This window comes from Strongylocentrotus purpuratus, unplaced genomic scaffold (genome assembly GCF_000002235.5).
Source record: "Strongylocentrotus purpuratus isolate Spur 01 unplaced genomic scaffold, Spur_5.0 spur5_scaffold_20, whole genome shotgun sequence".
Taxonomy (NCBI): domain Eukaryota; kingdom Metazoa; phylum Echinodermata; class Echinoidea; order Camarodonta; family Strongylocentrotidae; genus Strongylocentrotus; species Strongylocentrotus purpuratus.
In genome coordinates, this window is record NW_022145606.1 from 1,975,289 (window position 1) to 1,995,193 (window position 19,905).

The 19,905-nt window shown below is 35.7% G+C and overlaps 1 long non-coding RNA gene across 1 annotated transcript; it reads left to right on the plus strand.

Annotated features, from left to right (window-relative positions):
- The first annotated feature begins 17,451 nt into the window (after window positions 1-17,451).
- LOC115927158 lies at window positions 17,452-19,585 on the plus strand. The gene is made up of 3 exons (XR_004065457.1): window positions 17,452-17,619; window positions 18,263-18,488; window positions 19,085-19,585. It is a non-coding gene; the product is annotated as an uncharacterized LOC115927158 (long non-coding RNA).
- The last annotated feature ends 320 nt before the right edge of the window (window positions 19,586-19,905 follow it).

Sequence of the window (19,905 nt, forward strand, 5' to 3'; positions counted from 1 at the left end):
CTCTATACAGCAAAAAAAAAAATGCCTAATCGGTGATCATTGGTACCCCATGATCCTCTTTTTCTTATGTTAATTGAGAGCTGAGTGTAATGAGATGCCACATGTCAGTGACTTCCCTGGGTGGTCTTATCCCTCCTAACCAAGCTAGTACAGGTGGTCAGATGATACGTCGAGATTGCAAGAGATTGAAAGACAAAACTAGTACAGACGGCCTTTAAAGATCATTTTATTTTTGTTTAATTTAGTAAGGTAATGATCGATCGCACTGGTATTAGAAAGTTTTCTTGTTCATCGGTATTTTTTTCACAATAAACGGGAAACCTTTTTAAAATGCATTACTTGGCCCAGGTCACGCCTCAAATGGGTTGACACGTACCTCGTATGACAATTTTTGTCTTTCAGATGACACGTCAAAAAATCAAGGCAAATGCAAGTTCAATCGATGTGGGTGCAAAAAAAGTGCATTCAAGATATAGACCAGTTTTGGAAACCCCCCCCCCCCTCTCAAAAAATGAAATGGAAGCTCTTAAATACCAATCATGTGAAAGAATATGTTATGACTAGTACATGATGACACAAATTTTGCCGGGAAACCGCCTACTAATTGATATATTGGATTAATTATTATATCTATCCGGACCTGATAGATTTCGCGCACGTGTCAAAAATCAAGAAGCAAGATAAAGAAGAAAGGATAAGGAAGGAAAAGTGCGAAATACTAAAGAAACGTGTTAATCGCATTGGATTACAAGTAAACGGCAAATAATAATATGACATTACACAAAATACGACTGCATCGAAATTGATTGAATTATATAAATAAAACAGATATGGACTCATAATTAAAATAAACCATATGAAATATTAAAATACAACTTAAATACATAATATTATATTAAATATAATAATTATGCATCTTAAAATACATATCGTTAAACTGCAATATCATTAAACTGCAAAATAAGGACTGCCTCAAAAGATCATTATTTGTGTATGGCAAAAGAGGTTTTTAAGAAGAGATAAAGGGAGCAAGAGGGAGAAAGAGAGAGAGAGAAAGATGGCAGAACGGTGGAGAGAGAAATCAATTATTTTTAGAGAAAGAGGTGTTTTAGAAGAGAAAAACTACAAACAATTAACATGAGTAAGAGCGGGGCACCGCAGTTTAATCCCTTTTTTCAAATTACCGCGGCTTTTTATTCTGATATTAATTTGAAATGTCCTAGTTTATCTATCGTCAATGTGTGTAGGTAAAATAATACAATTTGACCAATGACCTCTTTCGTCCAATAATTTATCGTTGCCTGTGTTTGACAGGGAGTTGTAACTTGTAGGTTAAAGAGTTCGACTTGAAAGAAAATACACATTTTAAATTCAACTAGTACATACCTTCATAAATATTGTTTGTCTTCATTATGACGTGATGTACTTGCCAACGGACTGTCATGGACAATAACTTACAGAATACGCAACAACCAACAATGAAAATAAATTATTATGATAGTGATAATGAAGATATTGATAATGATAAACATTATGATAATTATAATAACGATAGCAATATCACATATTTACTTATAACAGTAATAATAATAATAATAATAATAATAATAATAATAATAACAATGGTGATACTAAAAACACTTTCGGTAATAATTGTAATAATACTAAAAACAATTACAATGATTTTAATAATACACATTGTAACAAGAACAATATTGATACTAACAATTATAATAACAATGATAATACAGCTAATACAAAAAGAAATATCAATTTTGAAGATGATAATAATAACATTAGTGTTTTATTGTATAGCGCTCATCTGTCAGCCTTGGTACTCCTGGCGCTCAACGATGATATGAAGCAATTCCAATTCATTGTGTTAAATGAGCATTAGCGCCATCTATGTTGAACTTTTATTTTTAATGACGACAGGTTTTATATTGCGTTTATCATTCTTATTGTCTGCATGATGAAACAAGAAATTCGTTTGAGTTTACACAGACATTATTATCTCAAAGATACGGATTGTTTGCCCTTTAGACTGTTTGCTTCTCCAAGTACAACACCTGAAAACCAAACACTTGAACCAGATTATAAGTATGAAGATCTAACTCTGAGAATCTTAAGGATTACCACGTTAACCTCGTTTAATACGATATACCCTTTAACCCTAATAAGGCCTCCACGATTTGTCCGATTGCTCGGGAACGCATATGGATGGCGCCCGGCCGCTCGCTGACTTTTTTTCTTTCGAGTCTTGCGCAACTTTTAAAATATTTATTTTGAAAATCGGACCTACGGTTACAAGGTCACGTGACCTTTTGTCTTTGCATGTCAGCCCAAATATTAATTTTCGTGATTTGTGTACAAAACATATGGAAAAGTCATTTTTCCTGAAAACAGAACAAACATGGGTTATTGGGTCTTGTTTAAAGTTTAGGTGGTTGTTTTGGGAGTCACAATAGTTGAATTGTAGTAAGAAATGAATTAAAAAAACAAAAAGAATGAAATACATAAGAAATTATCAAAACAAGGGATAACATAAGGAATAAGCTGGCTCTTCCAAATTCTTTTGTCGCATTATTATTCAGAATGGTCTGATGAATATATGTAGTGAAAAAGAAATAATTACAATTATAATGATAATAATACACATTTAAACATTAATAAGATGGATAATAATGATAATAACAATGATAAAACAACTAATACAAAAAAGTTATGGTAATGATGAAGATGATGATAATAACATTAGTGTGTTATAGTATAGCGCTCATCTGTCAGCCTTGGTACTCTTGGCGCTCAACGATGCTATGAAGCAATTCCAAATAATTGTGCAAAATGAGCATTAGCGCCATCTATGTTGAACTTTTATTTGTAATGACGACAAGTTTTATATTACGTTCATCATTCTTATTGTCTGCATGATGAAACACAAATTTCGTTTGAGTTTACACAGACATTATTATCTCGAAGATACGGATTGTGTGCCCTTTAGACTGTTTGCTTCTCCAAGTACAACACCTGGAAACAAAACACTTGAACCAGATTATAAGTATGAAGATCTAACTCTGAAAATTTCAAGGATTACCACTTTAACCTCGTTACGATATAAACTTTAATATATAGAGTTGAACAAATGATAAATGGAAGACATGGCACCCAATTCAAATACTCACTAATCACGCTGATATTACAAAAACAAAATATAAATGTTTAGAATCGTGAATTTATTTACGATCAGAGGTAATTTTTGTACAGCACTGTTTATACAAAAAAATGTGAATTAAAGAAATACAATTAATGTACCATCATTGTGTTTTGTTAAGTTTAAGTTATGAGCGGTTCATTAATCGGCTGCTGTTTGCATATTGTAATCAAACCACGAATAAATGAATATACTACATCATGGAGTACAAAAAAATACAGTGCAACCAGGAAAAAGGTGTTTAGATTTATGTCTTGAAATGAATATTAATAAAGTATTACGTCCATCTTTGTATGATTTTAAATTGTATAGGGATTAAGAGGATCGAATGCAAAATACTCTCTGGCAGTTTAAGACAAGTAATCTCATTTTTATCGGAAAGTAAATTGTATTATAAAGAATGTCCGTATAAAGCCTGGACCACGTTTTATGCAATATGAAAACAAATGTCTTTGCAGTGTTCAGACAGTTTAGCCGTAAAGGCATTTGCACCGCCTATTTTTAAGCATTTGTTTGTATATTGTTCAATATTGCGCGCATTACTTTAAGCGTTTTCGTTTTTATGTTTAATTTTATTTGAAGTTGGAGTTTATTTATGATACCTTATCTGCTATGTGTTAATTGCCGACTTTTGAGACACATTTCATATTTTTTTGACGATTACCTGTAATTAGCAAAATATACATATATAGATAAATTCTGTAGGTTATGCATGTGTGTACCACAAAGGCAATAGCGCCATCTATCGCGAAGATTTGTTAATAATGTCGTTTAATACTGTATGTATGTACAGCATTGTTGTCGTTTTCAGGAAAGAATTGCATTTAAAATTGGAGTTTATTTATAATATCATATCTTCAAGACATGGGCCTTTACACATGTTTGCATCGGTTACCATCCTTCGCAATGTAAACAAAATATTTGAATGAGGTTCAAAGTGGTTGATAATAAAAATTAACATGTTAACATAGCTAGAAATATTAATACAACAAAACTTCATAAACCTATTGCGGGGGTATTCACTTCGATCACCTTCCCCCCCCCCCCCCCCCTCTCTTTTAACTATGCTCCCTCGCCTTTGCCTACTGATAGTGGGAGATAAGGGGGCATTCCCCCCCGAAAAAAAATTGCATGATGGCATGATTTTTCCCTGAGCTTCCGGGGGCTCTGCCCCCTTGGACCCCACCAAGACCCTACGGCGGGCCCCTGGTTGATCATCTGACCGTTATTAAATGCTTAAAGGTGAAATTCAAAGAATATCACAAATATGTCAACTATTGTATCACTAAAAACTGGTAAGCTAACAGATGGCCATCGTACAAGTTTTAGGTCAACTACATATCGGCTGGTTTATAAAAATACAAATACAACCACCTCCATAGCAGCTGGGATATACGAGAGATTCGCCGGAAAAATAACGATGTTTTAATGACGTCCCTAGATGGACCAATACTGCCCAAGCAGACGACATCCCATAAAGAATGAACATAATTGCAAAGCTATTATTTGTCAAATTATAATGAGTTTAGTGTATATAAATGTAATGGCATGTCAAACCATTCTGGGGGCTCCGTACCCTGGACCCCACTCCAATTCGTGACCTGCATGCCAGTGTCACAAATAAGGTATAAAAATATGATCATCTGACCTTAAATAAATGCCTAAAACCCCTGAGCTTCATGGGTCTGACCCCTTGACCCTCGCCGGGGACTCCACTTCAATTACGCTCCAGTGGCTTTGCTCGCTTTCCTCTACCTGATCGTAAATACTTTAGCCCCCCCCCCCCACTTTGAAAAACGTTCCGCTGGGCCTGCATGTAACATGTTAGAGTGGTGGTGATGCGGATTTGTTTTTCTGCCCCCCCCCCCTCCCCCCCAAAAATACAAATACAAATACAAATACAGTGTGCTCATTGCGCCACTGCTCCCTCGTCCCTCGCATCTCGCCCCCGGTCATGAAAAGAAATCGCAGCCCCTGCCCCACCCGCACACGCACACATAAAGCAAGGTTACCTGCTCACGTTCATATCTTGCAATTGGTAAAATATGCAATCAGTCCAAATAATTAGGGGAGCAAAGAGTTGCTGCCTTTTAAGGGTTAACTATTGACATACAATAAGAAATAAAGTTAGAATTGATATTCTATTGACTTATTATTCTTCCAATATTTGTTTAATACTTTTACTTCTCGATAAAATCTGTTTTATGTTATATCCTAATAAAAAGCTTTCATCTCACGTTCATTTACCCTCGTACGCTTAGTCCTGACACATTTGTTGTTTGTGTATACGACCTTTCCTGCCGATAACCACTCACAACTAATTCTTCCCACAGCAGTTCACAATCACCTAGGGACTACACTGTCGCTCATAAAGTTGGAATATTTTTGTTTTACCCCAATTTATAGAATTATTTTTAAAATAATTTAAAAATAATAGATCTAGATAATAGTATACATTCTCAGATTTTATTAAATAATAGTTGGACAATTAGTGTGTTGCGTGACTGCTAAAGCATGTGTATGCTACTATGTTTATCAACTAGGAGACCTACGCCCTTAAGTCATAAATGACAGCAATGAGGATGAATGCCCCACAAAAGGGCACTAATATAGCACATCGACACGGTTTTGATCCTGGGGCCTCACAGTTACGAGGTCATTGCTTTGTCATTGAACCATGACTGTACGCAGCGGGGGCTAGGGTAGTTTCCATAAATATTTAAAAAAAAACGAAGAAAATGCAATACATTTTCAATAATTTATTGCATTTTACCCCGGTCCCAACATAACAAAATCCTCTGTGTGCCCATGCCTTGAGCCATAATGCATGGCCATACAGATAATTTTTTATGTTGGGGGCCGGGGTAAAATGCAATAAATTATTGAAAATTTATTGCATTTATTGATATTTCCCGAATTGAGGGTAAGACACGAAAGCTCTTTGCAAGAGCTACATATCCCTGAGGAACTGAGATAGTGTGAACCTTTATAATTCAGAGGAACTACTCCCTACTAGGACAGAGTAAGAACATGACCTGCGATAGTATCGTTAATGATTACTGAGAAAATGAGGATATTGATAATAATGAGGTATATATAATGTGCAAGTCCAGGCTTTTGTTTATATCATACGTTAACAGCCTCAACTGAGACTTTTGAATTGATCTTGATTAATGTACTACGCATTATGAATTCTAGAACTTTAATTATGGAGGTGTCGGGATATAGTGGCTCATACACTCAATTCTCAATAAAGGGTTGTGGGCTTAAAGATAAACTTGAGTTCTGGTAATGCAATTGCATTGTGAAAGAAAAGGTGTGGAATGGATCAGAAAAGTTGATCATATAGCATGTGTGTAATGCAAGGATCTGGAGTCATCAAAATCATCATAAATTTGGCAGAGTCTTGGTAAAGTAACAATCACTTACACAGAAAGATGAATATGGGACAACACACATGGTGTCGGGGCTAGTACTACCCTGATTTCCTTATCTTTTTATGCTCATTACTCAGCCAGTATACATTTTCTTCCAAAATTGTTTGGCACATGACATTTATTTCTAATCTTGAACGTTCAGTGTAAGTTTCGTTAGATTCTGTGAGAATTCATTTCTTTTTTTTTAACCAGAACTCAAGTTTATCTTTAAACTACGAGCCCAGCACTACCGTTCTCTGGCAAGGCACTAATCTGCATTTGCCTCCCTCCATCCAGATGTAGAGGAATGAATTTGTTTAAAACAATAATGTGAAGTGCAAAGATATTTTTTTTTCATTCGTTTTGAAGGCATTTTTTTGGTTTATATAACTTGATTTCTTTTGACATCTTTATTTTGCTTTGCTTTGCGTCGTGGGCAAAACTGTGTTTTAGTGGGTCACAAAGATTATGTCATTCGACGTTTAAATGAAAGAGCGCCCTCATTCGTTAATAAAGTTAAGTTGAGTTGGCTTCATGCGTGCATGTTTCATGCTTTATTTGATGTAAATTGTAAAAGTTCATTTGTATTATTTAGATGTGAATGTAAAATCGTATTCTATATAATAATATTAACATGCAGATTATTTTATGTATTGATTTTATTATTGTTTGTTATTGTTATTTTTGTTATTGTTTGTGAAAAGCAATGGAGAAAATAAAGTATCATTGAAAAAAAAAATCCCCTGCAAAATTCTCGAATAGGCCTTCTATCTAGGCAAAACAAATTGAAATGATCGTTGGCAGCATTGCAGGATATTGCCAATCTTCTCTGTTGTTTAGTGGGTACACCACGAATTTTCAAGGTGATACAAATGAAGACATTGCAATGAAACAAGGAGCCAATGGAATAGAAACAAGTACTAACTTTTTTGCGTCTTTTCGATGAATTTCAGAACTGTGATATCTGATAAAGGACTTCCTTGCATGTATTTATATTGAAAACGTAAATTTGTAAAAAAGTTAATCACAAAGCCATCGGATAGAACGGAACTACATAGTTGTTCACAGTTACCCGCGCCCATACTAACTCTCATCCATACAAACCCACGCTCATACCCAACCACACACATACTCATACTTTTTTTTTTTTTTTTAACAATTTTGTTTTATTTCTCCAGATGTGTAATACAAACCATGACATACAATTGAATAAAATAAACGTGTTCAATATTGATGCTTTTACATAAACATAATTAAACACAAACTTATTTGCAGTATAATATAACTTAACAACAAAGTAAACGTATAAGTACCTAAACATAATATGTCAATTGTAAATGTTATTTACTTATATATTACAAAAAAAAACAAATCTGGAGATAATTTTACTGAAACAATCCTGCCCCCTCCCTGCCCCCTACATCACACAGACATACTCACCCTCTATCACACAAACATACTCACCCACTCACACACATACTCACCCACCCACCCACCCACCCCCCCCCCCCCCACACACACACACGCACACACAGTACTCACTCAGTGGATGTCTGCCAACATTCTCAACTTAAGAAAAATATACTAAATAAGTTATCCAGGCCGCAAAATCGAGTTACGCTTTTAACAAGCTCACGGTGGAGAAGAAAGCAAATCTTAATTAATCTTAAGCTGCTCCCACTTTAAAAAATACACTCATACACATAAACACCCACGCCCAAACACTCACACCATACACACAGTGGTTTAAGTTAACACCCCCGGCCATACACACCAATACACACCCACATCGATACACGCCTACGTTCACGCGAGTGATACGTATTTGTTTGTTAAAGATAATATTTGTTGCTTGATTGAAAGTATAACCCTCACTTTATCAATATACAGTGCGTCCCAGAAAAAAAAGAAACCGAGAATGGTCGATGTTTTATCATAACTTAATCACAATTATAATAAACAAATGACACATATTTGAAAAGCTTACACCCTCTTCTTTATTTGGTGCAAATCATATGAGGCATATTTCATGCATGAGGGATTTAAACTAATTTGAAGAGAGGGTACAAAAAAGTCGTTTGGCGGCAGTATCTGAATTTTAAAGAGCAAATCCCTTTTATATGACACCTCAATGAGCCGGAATAACAAAGTTATGTTTGTTTAAAGTAATGCTTGCATTTCCATAATTTGATTAAACGAATTGGTTTTCAATGGCTGCCTGCCGTAGCAACAAACGCAGAGTTGGCAAAATACTTGACCACGTTTCGTTGGCTATCAGCCATAGTTTACAAAAGACTTAACTCCGTTTCGTTGACGATCAGCCTTGCACAAAAAAGACGATATACTTCACACAAGGCTGCATGCGTTTTGTGGGACGCACTGTATAGTGTGTTGTTAAGGCCATGTATAGTGAATGGTTATGGAGAAAATCACTTTATTAACACACTGAGGTGAAAGAAATACAGTGTCCAAGCTCTCCCTAATAAGAAGAAACAACACATTCCACGAAATACTGCTTTTTATTTGTTATCATTAAATATATTATTGCAAAGTATTGGGTCATATCAGAGCTAAAAATAGTGTAGACAAGAACTAAGTGGTGTCAAAGAAAGCGAAAATTAAACGGTTATGGAATATCGTGTTTTAGTTGTATTTGTAAATGTTACAACTTTTGCAGGATTTAAGCAAGTTCATCAGAGATTAATTCCTATTTAATTAAATGAGCTGTCCAAATTCTACCTTATCCAAGTTCAGTAGGTCTATATCCCCCCCACCATACCATTCACTCAATAGCACTATCAATGTTGGAGTATTTGTAATGACGACATGTTGTTCTGTATTGATTGCATTACGCGTACGTGCAGTATTTTCATTGTCTTTATGATAAAGTATTCGCCGGTACTGCCAGAGATATCGTATCTCCAAGACACGAATTGTTTAGACTTTCAACTATTTATCATATTAATTATTAAACTCCATCGCAAAAACAAAACACTTGAACTGGGTTCAAAATATATCGTTCTATCTATAATAATAATAGCTCACATTTATAATGCGCCTAATACTACGTTTCTAGGCGCGGAACATATTATTACCCCAGTCATCGGATTCAGGCTTACCCGCACACAAGGTGTGCACATTCTCCACTCCCTGGGGAGCATTCCAGCCAGTCGCCATTTTACAAGCGCCACTTGCTAATCTAAGCACTATAACCCTATTACCCTTTCAACCTTACGATAAGTATTGGAGAAAGGAACCATACAGCCAAAGTCGAATTGTCTTAGTTATTAGAAAGACAAATAATGTCAATTTTTCGTAAAAGTGATTTTCATGTTTAATATGAAGGTTGTCCATTTCCGAACAGCATAATCCACTAATTCATAAATTATATTTTGTTATATGGGTATGGAGGTTTCAAATATATTCTATTCATAAAATAAAATGGAATGGAACCATCTATTATCGAGTATTTTTAATGACACCATAATGTTGAATATATCTTGCTTTATTTGCAAAATTCTCATCGTATGTGTGATAAATCATATTTATGGATGGAGTTTATATCTGATACCATTTATCTACTAACTAGTTAACTGCAACTGAATACTTGAATCCTAGTCCAAAGTATAATAGCGGTTATTTGTTACTTTTCCCATCAACCAGTCAACAAGTTAATAACAAACAAAACAAGTATATAGCTTCGTTACGGAATCACATACAATTGACTTGTGTATATCGCCGTCACAAAACAACAAACACTTGAATCAGGTCAACCTTTGTTAAACTCTGCTCGAACGAAATGGGTATATATATATTTCAATAAGTTTCAAATGACCTAATGGAGATGGAAAGGGGGAGTTTACATGCTTATAGTCTTAGGAAAAGAAAAATCTATAACTATGAAGACAAGTTTAATATGTCGACATCTATGTTCAAGTACTTTTAGTGACGACACGTTGTTCAACACAGTGTGTATCTAAGACCTAATGTTCATCGTTTTCATGATAAGATAAATTTCGTTGGGGTTTATATAAATATAATTATCTTTAAGATACGAATTGTTGAACTTTGAAACCTTTTTCATCTCCGGTTAAACACCTCCATTATGAAAACAAAGCACCTGAATCAGGCTAAAAATATATGAACTTATCTTTAAAAAATTAACATCAGTCCAAATCTTGTAATAACATCATCTGTATTATAACACACAAATAAGAAATACAAAGTGGTGAAAGTCTGAAGAAAAACGGACAATACAATGAATGTTTGAAATATGAGATCACTAAGACCATGCAAATCTCGAATTGGCAGTAGGTGGTGACGCAGCTGGTGATAACTCTCCTGTTCGTTACGTAAAAACAAAATCACTATTTTTTTCCTGCAAATTGTATTTTGTTCTTTGGGCATTTCGTGAAAGATATTGTGATGAACAAATCATCATAAGCCCTTTAAACAAACAAAAAGGCCATCCCAAGTCGAACATTTTAGAAATAATGACTCCTCCCTGTCTACAACTTTCCAAAAATGATAACTGTCTCATTTTTGTCAGATTCATTCTGTCTTTCACCGGTCACTTTCTTGGATTTTCTGCTTTCATCTATGGTAGATTGCTTTCAGATTTGGATGTTTCTTTATTGATTGTCAAAGGTTCATAGACGGACGATATATGAGCGAAACTAAATAATTCTGATATTGCCCAGTCAAATGATGTCACTCTCTCGTAGTGAAGTGTATTAAAAGTAGAAGTTCGACAAGATTATAAATTACCATTTCACTATCTTTATGATATTCGATGAAATATACAGAGTTCAAAAGAAGAAATTTATAATAAAGTCTCTACACCCATTGAAGCAACCTCTATCATATCCTAAATACAAGTCATGTCAGTATTTCATAAAATGACTTTCATTGTTATTATGACAAATGACCACTTCCATAAACTACAAAACACCATTAATGCCAATAAAGCTGATTTTGTAATAAAAAATAGCACGTACAAACCTTTTGCAAGATGTTGTAAAAACTTAAATCTGTCAAAAATATGTCATTTTCGTTATTAAATGGAATTTGATACACATGTCATCATTAACCCGTTGACTACTGAATTGTATAGGTCCAATAAGCTTAACACAGGGACCACCAGGTTCCCGTAAGCAAAGGGTTAAGTGCCTCATTACGTAATATTTCATTCACCTTTAATGAATAATTATATTTCAATAGTCAGAATGCCAAAAATTACCTGTTTTTACGTAGGGCAAGCCGTGTTTTTTAAATTAAACTCGCTACATCTAATTTATGTAATAAGCAATATGCAATTAGCATCCTAACTATTGTTATACACATGTTACAGGTGAATGTAATAACTCATCGCTACCTAAAAGTGTATCAATTTGATTTTTTTTTTTTTACACATGGCTTATTACAAAGACGAATTGCTTCAACATTGACTTATGATCCACATCTATACACACCAACAACCACACCCAAACCAATCACACCTGTACCCACACGCATTCATAATCCCCGCACAAACAAACAAATATAAAAATCTAAATATGAAGTATTAATGAAGTATAAATGAAATAATAATTCGTCATTGGTATGACAACTGTGCTAGAAAACTGCAACAAATGTGTAAGGGTTATCATAACTACTGAATGTATCAGTGTATCAAGATAATTCCATTTCTGCAACTGCTTATGGCACTGTGTGTACTATGTGATTTGCGCCATCTATTTTAACAAAGTTACAACGTTGGTTGTCACGATGGCCTACGTGTATGACCTGCAGTTTTCTCAAACGTTTGTGATAAGGAATGTTTGTTCAATATCAGCTATCATGTCGTTAAATATTTTAAGATTAATTTCCACCTGTGATAGTTAAGTACTTACTGATACATATTTGGAGTCTTTTAATTTCCGTTTGTTTCGTCAAAGTTTAATGACCTTATCTATCTCAAGATAATTATTCTGATGATCACCAATATAATATACTCAAACAAGCACTCACACACTATTAACCTACATTTTTCTATCGAACAGATGATAGTAACTCGTTTATACTTGTTCCAGTTGCATTCGGATTTTTGCGTTAATCCTTGATATTATAGCAACTATAATTCCCGTCACAATCATTAACTACTTTTGTTATAGTAAGATGAGGTGTCCCGCCCCTACCATTCCCATTCAACCTAGGATATCTTCCCTACTGTGCCATTACGTCAATGGCACCATTTATTTTGAAATAGTTTTAATGACGACATATGTCGTTCAACATTGCGTGCATTTTACTTGAAGTAGTAAACACGTGTTGTTGGAATATATACTTGAAATCGTATCTCCGAGATAAGAACGTTCGGCCTTTGGAACTGTTAGCATCTAAATTGTCATCTTTAATCACAAATACAAAACACTTGAAACAGGTTCAAAGTATAAAGATCTATCTGAAGAGATTAAAGATATTACCATGCCAACCTTGCTATGATATTGGAGGAAGGAACAAAGTTTTCTATACAGCAAAGATCGAATCCTCTTTGATAATAGGAAAACAAATTATGCCACTATTTCGTTCATAAAAACGTCATCCTTATTATGAGCAACAACTCGGGCATACAGCATAAACCATTATTCCATTATATTACCAGATTGTGGGTGTTTCATCTTACTACTATACACGTTCCATTTACAGATAACGGCGTCGTCTGGTTTGAGGTATTTTTAATGACGTCGTGTTGTTCAATATCGCGTGTATCATGCGCAGTATTATCATCGTCTTTATGATAAATTGTTTTAAAGTCGACGTTGACGTATGATAACCATATCTCTAATCAGAATCTACTACCTACTGTCCTTTGGAACCGATTTCTTCTTCATTGTAAACCACCATTAGGATTCTCTTCTTTACAAAATTAAACAATTGAATCCAAGTTCAAAGTAAAAGAAGGTTAAAACGATTTATATTACCATTTCTATTAAATAATGACATAATTAGATTCATTATATATATATGGAGCTAAAAGAGAGTGCTAAATGGGGGCTGTTGGGTGAGAAGGATATATAGATATATTGAGTGTGTGTGTATGAGAGAGAGAGTGATAAAGAGAAACTAAGTGTGTGTGTGTGTGTTTGTGTGTGTGTGAGAGAGAGAGAGATAGTGAGTGTGTGTGTATGAGAGAGAGTGAGAAAGAGAAAGTAAGTGTCTGTATGTGTGTGTGCGAGAGAGAGAGAGAGAGAGAGAGAGAAATAGAGAGAGAAAGAAAATGGGGAGGGGTGCGAGAGAGAGAGAGAGAATACTTTTGTTATGAAGAATTATTCATGTCCATATAGTATAAACCATTATATACCTCACTTAAGAAATCAAGCCATCTGATTGGTCGAAATTGCATTCATAAACTTTAACTATTTCTGTAAAATTCCCAGTAACCATGGTTAAAACAGTTCTAAAATCCCAGTAACCATGGTTACCGGGAAAATAGTTCAGTCTCCATGGTTACCCCATAGGTTTAATTGTTAAAAAATGGTCTGAGCGATCGAGGATACCGTGTGTGTGCGAAGAATTGGTCGGTAATTTCAATACAATTGAATCTCGATCGATTTTACCGACAATTTTATCTTGCATTGTTGACATGAAGACGAAAATAAACTTCCAAAAAAAAAAACAACAACAACATCTGCCGATAGATCTTGATCTAAGTTCGTGCCAATATGCATTGCAAAATTAAAAGTAAAAGAAGGGCCCGTTTAATGGAGCAGCGGCGAAGCATCCACCACGCGAATCCGTTTTCAATCCATTTTAATGTATATAGTAGAGAAAACTGCTAGATATGGTGACAGAGCGCGATGGCCGAGCGGTTTAAGGCGCTGATTTTAGTTACATCACCTTTTGTACGCAAGAGATCGAATCCCATCTTCGACCAAAAAACAAAAACGAAGGGAAGGTTACAATTGGGCTATTCCCCTCGGCACGCCTCGGGTAATAGCACAATTTTAACCTTCCCTTGAGCGTATAAAAACAACTATTTCTCTCAAAGCAGTCATTAATACTATACTATTTAATGAAATAACAGGTGATGTATATGCAATATGCAAGTTTCAGTACCCTGATATGAAGTCTAATGATAAAGGCAATGGCACCAGGTGAAATTTCGAGCGTAACGGTTACGGAATGCAATTTACACATAATTGTTTTCCATTTTTGAATATAGGTATTATAAACATGACTATAAGTACCTACAAATTAATAATACTCTTTATATACCTCACTTAAGTAATCCAGCAATCTGATTGGTCGAAATTGCATTCATAAAGTTTAACTGTTCCCGAAAATTCCCGGTAACCATGGTTAAAAAACAGTTCAAAATCCCAATAACCATGGTTATTGGGAAAATAGGTCAGTCTCCATGGTTACCCCAAAGGTTTACATGTTAAAAAATGGTCTGAGCGATCGAGGATACCGTACGTGTGCGAAGAATTGGTCGGTAATTTCAATACAATTGAATCTCGATCGATCTTACCGACAATTTTATCTTGCATTGTTGACATGAAGACGAAAATAAACTTCCAAAAACAAAAAACAACATCTGCCGATAGATCTTGATCTAAGTTCGTGCCAATCTGCATTGCAAAAGTAAAAGAAGGGCCCGTTTAATGGAGCAGCGGCGAAGCATCGACCACGCGAAGCCGTTTTCAATTCATTTTAATGTATATATTAAAGAAAACTACTGTGCATGGTGACAGAGCGCGCTGGCCGAGCGGTTTAATGCGCCGACTTAAGTTACATCACCTTTGATACGCAAGGGTTCGAATCCCATCTTCGACAACAGTTTTTTTTTTTCTTTCTTTTTTTTCGGCATATAAAAGTATTAATGACTGCTTTAATATTCGAGAAATAGTTGTTTTTATACGCTCTCGGGAAGGTTATAATTGGGCTATTCCCCTCGGCACGCCTCGGGCAATAGCACAATTCTAACCTTCCCTTGAGCGTATAAAAACAACTATTTCTCTCAAAGCAGTCATTAATACTATAATATAAAATAATATAATTTACTTTAACAAAAAACTATTCAACAAGTTTAGAAAGTTTAAAGTAGATATTCATTGATTTTAAAAACTAACTTTTGTTTCATTATTGCAAAGTTGAAACTTTGATTCGACAAGGTTATCAAAATTCAATGCTTGGAAACATTCGAAGTAATGATTATTATGAATTACAAAACGCTTAAATACAGCCCCGGCATAGCACCTGAGGAGCTATCCGAACGCTGCTAAAATATGTGAGATCACAGTATGGACATGACTTGCACAAGCAGACGATTTCCCATGACATCTTACACATTTCAGTGCCTGTGTTGTCATCTTCTCTCGAAATCTTTCTCTTACTTTACTACCATCAGGCTAAATGTGTAATCTATTGCCTCACTCTAAACCCCTCCTTGGTTTTATTTTGATGACAAATGCAGCGATAACAAAATAAAGGAATCTGTCGCTTGTAAACAAAAAAAGACGCCATTGTATAGCTGCTGCACACACCGGGGTATGATCGGTGTTTCAAGAGGGAACAAATGCCGTCCTTAATATCATTCCGGGTTTTTTTTCAATTTGAAAGTCTGTTTTCTTTGATTGTTAATTAACCCGTATCCTGTGTATTTACAAGCAAGAGATTTCAGTTATCAGAATCGGGTCATATCCCCTTTTGAATGGTTTGACATGCCATTACATTTACATACACTAAACTCATTATGATTCGAGAAATAATAGCTTTGCAATTATGTTCACTCTCTATGGGATGTCGTCTGTTTGGGCAGTGTTGGTCCATATAGTGACGTCATTAAGACATCGTTATTTTTCAGGTGAATCTCTCATATATCCCAGCTGCTATGGAGGTGGTTGTATTTGTATTTTTATAAATCACCCGATATGTAGTTGACCTAAAACATGTACAATGGCCATCTTTTAGCTTACCAGTCTCTAGTGATACATTAGTTGACATATTTGTGATTTTCTTTGAATTTCACCTTTAAGAAAAGTGAATTATGTATTTTCAAAATATTTTTATTTTGAACTAAGCCCCAATGAAATAAAAAGGTAGTAAATTCAATAATTATATGTTCGAAAGTGTCTTTATGAATTAAGCGAATTGGCCCAATCCCTATCAAAGGATTTTTGTTATCTATGTCTATTCTTTGCCGGCTTTAATCGTCATGAAACTTATAATTTGCCGGCTTACCCGAACGTTTTTTGCCCAAACGGACGAACGTTATGTTTGAAATCATTACAAAGAAAAACAAGAAATCTATGTCAGTGTCAGGTGAGCGCTATTTGAAGGAAACCTTTCGTTAAATGTAAAGGCAAAAGTAAAGGCGTCTTTATTTTTATTAAGCACCCTCACACTCAACCTCCTTCCTCAAAGATATTTAAGCAAAGCAAATAATTAGTGACTATTCCGGTGATGGGACAATCTATCACCGAGGTTGATAGTTTGTCGACCTGTCAGAGTAAATGAGGTAAGTATTTGCTTCATATATGAAGAGCTTAATTCCAAAAGGCGCTAAATCCATTTTTTTTACCAAAATGGAGTTATTAGTATGAGAACATACCAGTTGCACATGCGCATTTAAATCACCATTCCTTTTCTCAAAATAATTTTCAGAAATATGAAAAAAATTGACACAAAAAAATTGTTTAGTTCCAAAAGGCGCTAAATTCAAAAGTGTTTAATTCCAAAAGGCGCTATATCCACCTTGTGTGTTTTGAGCAATCACAGCGCAGTATTGTTCTAGTGACCCGGATTGACAACAGCTGTTAGCTTGCTGCTTGCATCGAGATCGATCCTATTTCTGCAGTACTTACAGTGTTTTGACAGTCTTTAGCTCACTTAGCAGCATGGATGAGGGAGGGGTGCTAGTTGAGAGAACCAACAATCCAAGAAAAAGGAAGCGAAATGAAAAATAATGGGCCAAAAACCAGAACAAGGAAGATCATAACACCGCTCCTGGTAAGTTCAGTCCCACTTACTCATTTTTGTGTTAGTGTGTAATTAAGTGCAGATGCATTTGCATTATTGCATTGAATGAATTGTAATACTAATAGGTAATAGTCTAACTAAGACTATTGCAATTCTATTTGCATGTAGTATGAGCTCAAGGCTTAACCAAAACGAATTACTAGATACAATTTTGTAATTAAACTGAGGCCGTGAGGGTAAATTACGTGTTTACTGCCATGACTACCGCGCCACGGCTTCGCCTTCGCCGGCTTCAGTCACTGGTCACTGGCTTTGGTCACTAGGGACTTTTAGATTCGCACGGAGACAATAGGTCTATGCTACGATCGACGTCCTTTTAAAGCACTGCCGTGAATGGAAGTACCACGTATCAGTCCACGCAAATCTAAAAGTCCCTACTATCTGCCCTGCCCTGGACCTGGTGTAGTTATGGATATTTCACAAGCCTTTGTTACATCATGCCATAGCATAAGTGTAATGATAATTTGCCATCTATTAAGAAAATATCTGCTGTAAGTCTGTAACAAACATTTTGTATTTGAGTGCAGTCATAATCGGTGTTTTGTTAAATTTGAGGAATTTGTTTTCGTGGAACACCTGATGTTTACCATGATGACTTTCGTTTTATCAATAGGGAAGCAACCAGCCATTGGATGCCAGCACATGCCTCACAGCTTTTGTAAGGCGTCTTTGCTGATAGAAGGAGACATCACAGATACTTTCCAGGACTGCTACAGAGACTCGAACAACCGCGGCAAGATTCATTCATCATGTGCCACATACAACTCAATCCAGTCATGCGCCATCGAGGAAATGGTCCACAACCAAGGAGAGAGCGGAACTATGCCCCAACATTTCAAGTAAGTTTTAATCGTGTCATTAAAAAAAAATCATTTGCTTGCAAATCAAATTGTTGAATACAGATCATACACAATTGCCAGAATTGATACCAATTATCTCATTGCAATAATTTTCTGTTAATTTTAATTGAGTTGTTTAGTCGCTGGGGTTTTTCTTGCTACTGGGGAGGGGGGGGGGGTGGGGGGGGGGGGGCATACATGTTTTGTCATGTGTAATATGCTATCTTTGTTACACATGTCAAACTAGGTCGGAATGGTGTTTTTATTTTATACCTGTAGCGTGGGTTGAACCATAAACAACTGGGTCAAAGTGAATTCACGAATTCCCCTCGCGCAATCAACATACACTGCATGTCACACTGTGCAAACAAATGTGCACTCGCGCAATGCAATGCTGTATGTAGATATAAAATGCACGAGCAGTATAGGCAAGGACAGTTGGTGGGAGGGGGGGGGGGGGCTATGTTTAGTATTACAAACTTGTTTATTTAGATTGAATGAAACCAACAAAAATAAACTTTTCATGTACGGTTTTTGTGATTTATGATACAGGTAGCTGGAAATGTCCATTAACAATGTATCACTTTTAATTACAGATTACGACACAGCAAGGGGAAAATGTGGATGTGTGCTCCGGAAGATTCAGATTCATCCTTGTACTTGGTAGGAAACGTCTGGGCAACCTAATGAAGTACACCTGCCATTCAAAATCACAGAGGCCAAACGCATCTACGTGAGACCAGCTCCAGCCCCAGTCACTGTCGCGAAGTATTATAGCGCACCTGGAGATGAGTACACCATATTGAAGAGAGGAAAGAGATGGAGTACTCTTCGGGGCAATCAGCTCCCATTGCTGAAGCAGCGGGATTTAGCAAATCTTCTACGAGCGATGGGGGTGGAGCTACAAGTGGACCCGCTAGTAGGGTATGGGCCACGCAACTTCATTCAGGAAGTAGGTGCCTTTTACAAAGAGGTGTGCGCGCCTACTGATGCAATGGCCGTAGAGAGTTATGAGGACGAAGGCATCATTGCTGCCTATGAAGATTGACATTTGATTTTATGCCTTTTACACAGTTAATGGATCAGTTCAAACTATTTAATTCAAAAACAGAGAAGGCTTCTAAAATGTGCATCCATTGAGCAGTGCAGTTGGAATCAAATCCCGTTTTATTACCCATGTATGTATTTTGTTGTTAGTAGCGCTGGTAATTATTAATGCGAATTTACTAAACCAGAATGCATGCACACAGATAATTAATATTTGGCGCTTTGCTACCTTCACTGTATAATAACAACTAATTGATTGTGGCTAATCTCATAACTTTACAGTAGATTGTACTGATATTGTATGGGTGGAGTTTTATTGCTCCTACTTCCATTAGGATGTTATTAAACAATTATCCAAATAATATGTATG